Here is a 12,456-nt window from a genome sequence, read left to right as displayed (position 1 = left end):
AGTGTGGGCCACGGCACAGCACCGCTGTATGCTCGACAACCAGAGAGGCGTCTTCAGGCTCGGGAACTCCTACTGTCGCCTGATATCTGCCCCATAGCAGGCATCGATGGCAGTGACGATTAGGACGACGACCACCACCGGAAAAGACACGCTATCGGACATGACGACTTAAAACACGGATTGACTTCGAGGCTCGTACCGGCTTGACCATAAGGTCAAGCAGGAAGACATCGGACATCTCAATCAGACTCACACATCTCAGTTCCCAAGGTTGAAAGCGTAAGGTTGAAGGGTTATGTAAGAAATGATTAATATTTCTTACAGCGCCATTGTCTATGGGCGATGACCATTTACCTTCAGATGACCCAATTGCTCGTCCGTTTACCCATATCATAAAAAAATAAGACAAAAAAAAGTGTGTGAACTATTACTGAACCTTACCAGTCCCTTTTTTTTTTTTTGTTTTACTAGGAGGAAATGCATTTACGCATGCCGCCCGGTCGGGGGACCGGGACGGGTATGTGGGACACAACCGGGATCTAATGCCCCGTGCCAGGGCACGCTAATGCTAATGCCCTGTCCTACCCACTAAAACCATCCTCGGGTGTACACCATGCCGCCCAGTGGTGAGGCCACGGTATCACCAAGGGCATGTAACCGCGACCCCACCAACGGCAGCCGCCGTATGGCGGCTGAATATTCATGGAGAGCGCGCCTAGTGCGCGCCTTCCCCCTCATCCTCCACGTGGGAATGTGGCGAACTCCCCCGAGACGGCCACTGGAGGCTGGGCGTCAACTTCGCTGACGCCCTGCGGCGAATAAGATGGTAGGCTCTGCTGCTGACCGCCGGTGTAAAACACGAGCGAGCGAGCCCTCCCACTCCCTACTAGCCAACGAGGCCACTCACATGGTCCGCCCTGACGCCGATCAGGTACGTACCAGAAGCAGCCCCGTGGCATCCCTCCCGCCAGTCTTAGGCGTGGCCAACGAGCAAGCTCAAGCAGGCCCCGTTGCGCAGGGTACACCACGAGGAGGTGACTGACATGTACCCCGAACCTTACCAGTCCTAGCGGAACCCTTACCCTTCAATGAAGGTCAATATCATTACGCAATTCTTCAGATGAAGTGCTATAGTTGCACGTGGTGAAGCCGTGGACACAGCGATTATTTTTATCATCAGAATATTCAACTGCTATTTGATATAAAAGAACACATAACATAAATTCTTAAGTTACGGGGTTGATATATCTATATACCTACCTATATACTAAATATTTTAATCTACTTTGAAGTTGAAAGAGGCCGTTCAAAGGAACGGAAATTTAAAACGTCGATAAGAAATACAGAAAAATAAATCCCAGTTACTTTTGTACACGACTTTATGTGTGTTGCTGTTCGGTTAGTGTTGCCAGACATAATGAATGAACAGGATAAATCCTAAATCAAATCAAATTCCTTTATTCAATATGGAAGCATTACTTTGTTGTAGGGTCTAAATAGGTACCACCCACTCATCAGATATACTACCGCCAAACAACAGTACTCAGTATTGTTGTGTTCCATTTTGAAGGCTGAGTGAGCCGGTGTAACTACAGGCACAAGGGACATAACATTTTAGTTCCCAAGGTTGGTGGCGCACTGGCGATGTAAGGAATGGTTAATTTGTTACAGCGCCATTGTTTATGGGTGGTGGTGACCACTTACCAGCAGGTAGCTCATTTGCTCGTCCGCCAAAGTATATCATAAAAAAAATACACATACTTATTGATTGTCAAATTAAACACTACTATCGGTTCGGAAGAGAAACTACCCTGACCCGAGAAGAACCGGCGAAAGAAACTCAGCGGGTCTATTTTTTTTACAAATTTTATCAATTACAAATATTCAATTTGAAAATAAATACCCAAGACGCGATCGTTTCATTCCCAAGCTGTGCTATCAAGTATAAACTCACTTATTGTTTAATAACCTTTCACGCACAAGCGTTCCTTAACAATTTTCTTTAACATTTGGCAACAGAGAAATTTTGAACGCTTTCTGGGATCCTGATATATTATTATGAATACTAATATTTGTTTTACAAGGCTATTTACTGAGGCTACTATAACATGTCGGTTCTCACTGGAACAGAGCAGTTATTAGCGCGAATGAAATCACAGCAATTAGTTTGATTATAAAATATCATTATATTTATTAAGTTTATGACTTGTTTAACTGTTACTCTTCGCTATGTAAATGTTATAACAAAGACATTTGCATTGTCTGGCGAACTGTCAAAAATCAAAGACAATTAGGCTTAGACATAGAGAATTTTAGAATTTTTTACTTAACAAAAATAATTATAAGTAGAGCTAAGATATTTTATTCTTAGATAAACGGTTCACTCGCCCGGTATAAATAAATATTGACCTCATATTGAAAATACTATATAAATTCTACTCGCGATAATTTATAAAAAAAAATCGACTTGTCAGTCATTGTCACCCTAACCAGCAGATGGTGTAAACAAACAGAATAAATCTTATCCGATAGTCAATATATCTCTTGTAAATGGTTTGTTTTTAATTACAACGCGATAAAAATTTTATGAAGCAATGAAAACCGTAGCGAAAGCAAATATTTTTGATATTTATGTGATTCGTCTGATACGTCATTAGGGCTTAGTCTGACAGAATATCTAAATGTATACGACTGGCCTAGAATACTTTTTGTCTCTTTAAAATCCCTAACATTACAACGAGATGGCATATTTATGACATTAAATAATACACAGTGTTGAACACAATGTTTCATTCAGCTGTCAAACCGGAACACAACAGTTCCGTTCCGTTACTAAGTATTCCTGTTTGGGAGTAGAATATCTGATGAGCGGGTAACTACCCAGACTGGCTTACTCAAAGCCCTACCGCTAACTACTTTTATTTTGCAAATTTAATGTCAAAAGTTTAATCCACATCAAACATTAACGTCGTACATTAATCGTAAATGTAATATTTCCGTTTGATTTTATTAATATAATTACATTTATTCGAAGACTTTTTTAATTCTTCTTCATAACTTTGTAGTTATATATTAGTATAGTCGTCAGGTGTTAAGCATAAAAATCCAGTAGTCTATTCCAATGGAAGTAGAAAAAAAGATAAACAAACCTTTGACTTAGTTATTTCATGCGAGTTGCTAACAACTGAGCTATATTGTGCACTACTAAGAGTTTATTATTAATATATCTTTATTTACTTATAATATAACACCATTACACTTAACTACTTATTTCCACTTTAATTTTACTTCCAAAATTCCAAAAACAGTTTCGTCGACGTTCAAAACGCCATTCTTTCGCAAATCCACAGTGAATATCATAGATTAATCAAGCTTGTAATAATTCGGCTTGTCTCCTCTTATGATTGGAATAGAGTATATGTCCTTGACATTGATGCTACCACGTCGTAAACGCGGTAAAAATATATTGGTAAACATACGAGGACCACTCAGCTAATCACACCCTATCAAATTGTATGAATGACGTTTGAGAATACCATTTAAATTTAGGTGCTACTCAAAGTTAAGTTGCGCTCAACTGAGTGTTTGATTTGAAGGACGTTTCAGTATTTATTTATTTATTTTATTTGGAACATCAACAATGTGTACACTGATTAATATAATATAATATAACAAAAGTGTAATTCTATTCTAAGTGTCACAATTACTTTAAAAAGAACGCAGCGGGCACAAAAAAAAACAACATTTTAACCTAATGTAGTATCTTAATTTTAAAACTACTTAAAAAGAATAAATAATCAACAAGAGATTATAAAAAACAATATAGTAAAAAATATACAGGGTTATTGGTAATAGGGGTGACTATTTGCCATAATTTTAACCCCCATATTTATATTACAAAGTGAACCATTTTTGAGTAATCACGTTTTTTAGCTTTTTTTCAAAATAAGTATGCAAAGGCAGGAGAATTTCGTTGAGATTAGACACATGCAGGTTTCCTCACGATGTTTTCCTTCACCGCCGAGCACGAGATGAATTATAAACAGAAATTAAGCACATGAAAATTCAGTGGTGCTTGCCTGGGTTTGAACTCGCAATCCTCGGTTAATATGAACGCTTTCTATCCACTGGGCCATCTCGGCTGCTATGGGTTCTTAAGTATAAACTGGTAATAAACAATTCAATACTCATTACGTTTATTTGCCATCTGTAGGTTACATTTTGAAGGTAATTAATAGTCTAGTAGATTACTATAGACCCTGCTTGGCTCTTTACAAAAAGCCGGAGATGAGATTGCCTGTCAATTTAGAATCATTTTGATAAGAAACTTACAATTAAAAACTATTACACAGATTATTTAAAAAAATACGCTCAGTCAGCATCAAGAAATCAAAATCAAAATATACTTTTTCAGGTTTAAACAAGCACTTTTGAATCGTCATTTAACAAACTACATTAAGTGAAGCTACCACCGGTTCGGAATGTAGATTCTACCGAGAAGAACCACTTTTTCAACATCTAAAAATATAGTCGTGTTAGTTAAATACAATTATATATGTATGTTATGTCTCCCGCCTGGAAGTCGACAAGCGTTAACTCCACGCTTTTTTATCATCTGTATAATCTTGTATCGAATAATACGCCTTCTTTACAGGTTTTTTTTTTTACAAATGATTTAAACAAATAAAAAAATTCTTCTTTTAACAAATTCATTTGAATATGTGTTCGAACTAGTCAATAGCTGCTAAAAACATCGGTTGACAAACAGAGATCTATGCGTATTTATTTATATATTTTTACTACCGACAAAACGAACACCCATTAAAAACGACATAAAAATAGATTTCATACGCAACTATATTAATATGTTAAAGAAAGACGTTTAAAAAAAAATTGCAATCGAAGTTGTCCCCTGGCGAGCGTCCAGCTCGTGAAACAATGTTTATTACAAAAACTATTTTAAATAATAATTTTAATTATGGTTATTTTATTAACCTGAATATTACAGATCAAGATCATTGGTATTTTATTGTTACAATAATAATAGTTTTTAAGAAGTGTCTGACCACTTGTCTTCGGCTCGTGACAATAACATACAGCATGTACAGACTGAAAAATGACGAACATTGAAGATTTTTGAAGATGTCGACTGATAAGATGGGAGTTTTACTGGTGCCGCGTATACCAATAGAGTTATACGTAACTTATATGTATAAAACGGAGGTAAATGAGGATCTCGTTATGAGATTCGTAATTAGATGGATGAGACATCGTAGCAAACTCAAATAATATTCTACTCTTCTAAAATCACTCGTAAATCTTCTAAAATCAATCAGATTTTTCACGAAATCTCAGAAACTAAAACACCTATAAACTCGAAATTTGGCAGGTGGTCCTTATAGGGTGTAGACATTCGCTAAGAACGGATTTTACAAAACGGAACGGGCTTTGGAAGTTTGTTTGAAAGTCCTACAGTCGCGCACAGCTAGTATGCATGTAAAGGTTCTCGTGAATAACTCTGAGGGCCAATTCTAACTTATATTGGTAATGATGCGTTCGCGATTCTATTCGGGTCTATGATTTTGACTATTGTGCCAAATAAACAACATTTGACAGAAGAGAGCTTGATTAATCTATGATATTCGCTATGGATTTGCGTAATAATGGCGTTTTGAACGTCGACGAAACTGTTATTGGAATATCGGAAGTAACATTACAGTGGAAATAAGTTGTTAAGTGTATTAGTGTTGTATTATAAATAAACATATATTAATCATAAACTCTTAGTAGTGCACGATATAGCTGAGTTATTAGCAAATCGCATGAAATACGTAAATCTAAGATTTGTTTATCTTTTTTCCTGCTTTCACTGGAAAAGGCTATAGAATTAAGTTGGGACCATGTTTATTGATGAGAACCGCATTAAAATCCGCGTAGTTTAAAAGATCGAAGCGTACGGACGGCGGGAAGCAACCTTGTTTTATACTATGTAGAGAACTGTTTGTAGTGCAAAGTTATTAGCAAATCCTCATTCGTAGCGGTACTATTTACTCTTTTAGTAAATTTGTTTTCGTTTATCGCCTTACAAATATTTATTTATATTTTTATTGATACTAAAAATCACAATGTCCGTTCTAAATAAACATGTTTGCCAGTAAACGAAACTATTAATCGTTTAACATCGACTTTATGACAGGAGAACCGCAATCTAATTTTAAAACGATTTATTTTGACTTGCAAACAACCAACGACGGTCTTTCAGTTAAAATTAACAAGTTTTTTTTTATGATATAATTAGGCGACGAGCAATTGGGCCACCTGATAGTAAGTGGTCACCACCACCCATAGACAATGGCGCTGTAAGAAAAATTAACTATTCCTTACATCGCCAATGCGCCTTGTAAACTACGATGTTACGTCCCTTGTGCCTGTAGTTACACTGGCTCACTCAACCTTCAAACCGGAACACAACAATACTGATTACTGCTTTCTGGCTGTAGAATATCTGATGAGTGGTTGGTACCTACCCAAACGGGCTTGCACAAAGCCCTACTACCAAGTAATATTATTGCAATTCTTTTATAAATAGTGAAAGGAGGTTTCATTATCATTAATTAATTTGTAGTTATAATTTATTTTTAAATGTTTATTCTTGTCATTTACAATTTTGTTTTATTCCACGTTTTATCTCAACAATTTAGAATATCTTATTTATTCCCTTGTAATCGAATATTTCTACAATGGGTTTGCGAAATCACATATTATTTTTATATAAAAAAAAACATTTATTATTTTGTTTATGACTAATTCAAGTTGACAAATAACTATCCGTCCCTGTTATATAATAACACATAAAATAAAACAACTCGTATCACATTAACTTCCATTATATTAAAACCACTCGAAACATATTATATTACTTATAACTTTAACAGCAAATCCGTCCTTCGTCCTCAGTTTTTCTCTATAGTTAAAAATCCCGCGCTTCTCCGTGCCAGGCAGTACCAGCTCGCCTCACGACGCCACGAGACGGAAGTGACGGGAGTGCCACAACACGGTGTCGATAACCGAATCAATAATCATACTTCAATTTAAAAAAAACGTATTTAAAAGTCAAAGCAGTACTAAATATTACCATTTTAATTGAAATTATATAAGTATATTCAAAAAATCATGACACACAAATATCCTTTTATTTAATGGACGATTGAAAGAAATTCCATCTTTGTTTGTATATGTTACTAAATTAATATAAAAAAGTCTTATTTTGCATAAGATGATTAATGTTAGAATAAATACAGATAGAAATAGATTAGATCCTATTTGTTAATGTGCGCTTTTTCGAATACATTAGTAAAACGCACGAAATACGTAAATCTAAGGTATAAGGTATTATACGTCAGCGTTGCAGAACTATCGATCGTTTGACTATAGATAGTTGATCTCGAAAACTATTCAGGATATCGATAGTACTATCGATATTATCGTTTGATCAATACTATCTATAGTATCGCCAGCTCTCTGTAAGTTGTAGGTAGCAGCGATACTATTGATAGTATCGATGGTTTTGGACTATCGATAGTTTAGGTTAAAAGTAATGGTTTATTCAATACTATCGATAGTATTGCTCATGGGGAGCTGTCGATACTATCGATAGTATTGACACGTGACAATACTATCGATAGACTATTGATACTATCGCTAACACCTTTACTATGGATAGTCTATCGATAGTGGACTATCGATATGCAACACTAATATTTATTTATTTATTTAATATGGAACTCCAACACAGGTACATATGTAATACAAAAAATACAAGTTTAGACAATAAAATATTAAATGTACCTCCAATTATAGGAGAACACAACATGCACTTATAAAGTATTGAACTATATATATATATAATATACATATATATAGTCTAAATATAGATACCGTGCCACTTGTTCATTAAATTATGACAGGCATTTGACAGGACCATCTGTCTCTTTCTCGCGTGTACGTTAAAAAGGAACAGCAAGCATTTTAGTTATTTCAAATATTTTGCACTAGAAGCAGCGCATCAATGCCATCTCTAATGGTTTTAAATGGAAAATTGACAAGAATGAAAGATATTGTTGTCAGACCTGTTGGCTGCCTTGATTAATAATAAATTGATGAAACCATACGTATGTCTTATGTCAATGTCACACAATTTGATTGATAAATGGGACAGCGTTGCAGAACTATCGACAGTTTGACTATCGATAGTTGGCCTCGAAATCTATTCAGGATATCGATAGTATCGTATTGATCAATACTATCGATAGTATCGATAGTTTTGGACTATGGATAGTTTAGGTTAAAAGTAATACTATCGATAGTATTGCTCATGGAGAGCTATCGATACTATCGGTACTATCGACAGCATATGGATAGTAGTGACACGTGACAATACTATCGATGGAATATCGATACTATCTGTAACACCTTAACTATCGATAGTCTATCGATAGTGGACTATCGATATGCAACACTAAAATTTTATTTGCCGCGGTTTTGCTCACGTCAGGTGTAAGGCACAAAAGTAGACTATGTCCTTTGTTAAAATTAAATTCGGTTCAGTATTTTATCCGTAAAAAAACGTCTTACATACAGAGAGACAGACAGACAGAGTTACTTTCGAATTTATAATATCAACTTGAACGAACGGGTGCAATGCTGATACTAAATATACTACAGTAAGTCTTTATATACAACCTTTACAGTTTTTCAGTCATTAGACGATACGAAACGCTATGCATTTTAAATCTGTAATATTTTCGAAAATATTCATTTAAATGACATGCTGTAAAGGCCATATTGATCTATATCAAATGGATAATTTATTTAAGGTACTTAATTATTGCTTAAAATCGCTTCGAAAATAAGCCATTATTTCTCGTAATAAGTAAGGGATAAAAAATGGTTATTGTGGCTTATCCCTAAGAGATAGATCTTAGATATTGTGAACTTTTTTGTAGACCTTTTTAAGGTGTTCAATACTGTAGTACATTATTTTGATCTACCTCGTAGGGATAAACCAGCGTTTACGTAAGCGCAAAAAAATGTGTTTATGTACGACATCACATTAGAAAACTCTAAAATTATCAGTGTTTCTCTACTATATTGTGCATGTATTATACATATAAACCTTCCTCATGAATCACTCTATGTATTAAAAAAAACCGCATCAAAATCCGTTGATTAATTTTAAACAACTAAGCATACACGGGGACAGACCTACAGCGGGAGGCGACTTTGTAAAGCCGTCTTTTATGAACCGAGTAGTTTTTATCGCGACTTCGTACAGATAAAATTCATACAAAGTTACCTTGAACCTTGAAGTTAAAATTAAAACCTTTCTTTAAAAACCTTTCTTTGTGAGTCTGTGATGTGACTTAGTCAGACTGTGATAATATTTATATACATATGTCGGAGGAGCAGGATGCCGAACAGTTGGGTTCGGGGATTGATCCGACATTTGGAAGACTATGTGGGCGTGCAATGGAGATATTCACAAAATAAAACGTATTTAATATCGTCTAATCACCGTATTAATTGATTCAATAATCGTACACCACAAAAATATCAAAGGATTACAATAATTTATCTCGATTAAGAGCAAATGGGTTTGCAAGCAACCGTCGCATTCGAGTCGCTTGTCAAAACATCACGACTCGCGTTGCCATGACACTTACAACTCCATTCGGGGTGACCCGCTCTTAAAAGTAAATCAGCCATCAAACGTTATTGCCAACTACTCGATTCATTAATTATCCAAATCAACAAGCAAAGTAACCACACTCCGTTACATATATACAGATTAGTAAGACTCTTTGTTTTGTATTTGTAAGAGGGTACTCTTCCTGCGTGGTCCTATTTATAATTTATTTTCAGAGTACCTACCTTGTTTTTATTTGTAGTCGTTTTTTTTAAACGACGTCGAATCAATTGACGCGATATTTGATCGAGAGCTTTAATTATCTTTGATATTTATAATGAATTTGCGAAAAAATGGCGTTTTGAATGTCAATCTTTTATCGGAACTTTGGAAGTTACATTAAAGTGGATATAAATTGTCAAGTGTAATAGTGTTTTATTGTATTATAAATAAAGATATATTAATCAAATACTAATAGTATTGTACAGTAGAGCAGAGAATGGCAGTCGGGGCTGAAAAAGGTCAGAACGACATCATCTTTTTAATATGTAGATAAAACTAGAAACAAAATCTGTTCTACTTCACGTTAACTAAATAAATACAAATATATATCAAGCATAATGGCTGACGCGAACGATACGTCACGGTTTGACAGGCAGTAATTTGGCGGGATATTAATGGCGACTATAAAATCGAGGGCCAAGCTAATCTGCCTTTGATGATTGTTTGATTTATATATAAATCTATTTTTACAATGTTAGTTTTTATTCGTTTTGTACGTATAAGTTTTAACAAAATCTTTATTTGATGTATGTTAGAATAATACCTTTGTTATATACTCCAAGTATTATAAAAAAAAAAGATTTATTTCGTATCTTATTCGAAATTATGCCTTTGTTCCTTTTGCAGTTGAAATACTTGTATCTTGACGAACTAGTGCCTAACCTTTAATAAGAATATAACAGCTTTTTGCGCCCACTGTTGACAGATCTGGTTAATTTTTTGTCCAGACGATCGGAATTGCGATTTTTTCTTGTGTCTTGCTTTGTACACTAACTATATTAGACATTTTTATTTGTATATAATCAAGGCTTTAATATTAATAATTATTTTGTAAATAAATACATTGTTTATTACAATATTTCAATATTTATATGGAATTAGGATTAATTTTATATTAATTAATATTTTATGGTATAAAGTACATTTGAAGCTCTTCAGATGTCAAATAAAATCAAATCAAAATATTCTTTATTCAAGTAGGCTTTTACAAGCACTTTTGAATCGTCATTTAACAAACTATTTAAAGTAAAGCTACCACCGGTTCGGAACGTAGATTCTACCGAGAAGAACCGGCAAGAAACTCAGTAGTTACTCTTTTTCAACATTTAAAAATACAGTCATGTTAGTTAAATACAATTATATATATATATCCTGCCTGAAAGTCAACAAGCATCAGTTAATAGTGTTCAAAACTAACATGTTAGCTCAGATTATTTATATATTTAGATAAATCATACTACAAAAGGACTAACTCAAACGAGCCAACTTTATTATCTTGGTGTGCGTGACAGCTAATCTTGACACTCGTCAAACGTCATAGTACTTTAGCGTGCGTGTACTTAGTGGCCAACCATTGGCTTCAATATTTTTGACATGTTTTTTAAGTCTAGATATATCAAATAATTTTAGTTCTGGCAAGCCAGATAGACTCAGGCGTCCTATGCACGTCCTGAACGACGAAGACGACAGCTTCACTATCGTAAACGCGCCATACGTAGGGAAATTTACACTTCACAACTCACACTTACAGCGTTTCCGACGGCGGAACGAGGACCCAGGTTAGTGACGTCACGGAGGCGGAGACGTCAATTAGATTCAATCAGTGTTCAATTCAAGTGTTTAAGGCTGAGTCTTGCACTCGCCCCAACGTCCGCTGTAAAGGCCAGTAGGGCCAACAGCACTACATCATTCAGGAAAAAAAAAATTGGCAACGCATGCTGAGCGGTGTCCCGTCCACATCATTGATTTCCCCTCGATCGTAATGTGCCTGTGTTACATTGAAAAATATGAACGACATTAATTTGCGAGTTTAAATTAATTTACATTTTCTTTTTTATAATGCTGAAATTGAACACCGGTAATGATGGACTATTCCGGAATAAGGAACAACTACCATAAATAAAATTGTTATTAAAATTGTACTTAAATCAAACTATTTTGAATCGTCAAGTATCAACAACCATAAATAAAATTATTATTAAAATTGTACTTTAATCAAACAATTTTGAATCGCCATTCCAATATTTTATTGAATGTAGATTCAATCGACAAAGCAATTTACTTTATTAAATGTATTTTTTTGGTATGAGCAATTTAATTTTATTATTAATTTTTGTAATGTTTATTTAGCAAACTAATTTAAATATAAATTTGAATTAAGATTTTTTGTATTATTTATTTCAGACTAATATTGTTTGGAAATTGAAATAGCATTATTTTCTATAAAAATGGTAAGCTGCCGCGAAGAGGATTGCAATAATATCGAACACAGTGCCGTTAGAAATACTTTTTTTTTTTAATTTTGTACTAGTTTTAAAAATGTCAAAAAAGATTTAATTTGTAGACGAAATCACACCCAGACAAATTCTACGGATTCTATAAATGAAAGTATATAACGGGTGTCATAATCTTTAAATCACGCCGGTATCTCACTCAAGTCAATAAAACGTCTTCGATAAAGTCTTAAAATAATCCGTCCCGCTGTCTAC

General features: G+C 34.6%; 1 protein-coding gene across 2 annotated transcripts in view; it reads right to left on the bottom strand.

Moving 5' to 3' along the window:
• Positions 1-12,456, bottom strand: part of LOC113402091 (glycerol-3-phosphate acyltransferase 4) — a 199,939-nt gene that overhangs the window by 39,409 nt on the left and 148,074 nt on the right. The window lies entirely within an intron of this gene.

Source organism: Vanessa tameamea, chromosome 29 (genome assembly GCF_037043105.1).
Source record: "Vanessa tameamea isolate UH-Manoa-2023 chromosome 29, ilVanTame1 primary haplotype, whole genome shotgun sequence".
NCBI classification, from domain to species: Eukaryota; Metazoa; Arthropoda; class Insecta; order Lepidoptera; family Nymphalidae; genus Vanessa; species Vanessa tameamea.
This window is presented reverse-complemented; position numbering and strand designations above follow the sequence as displayed.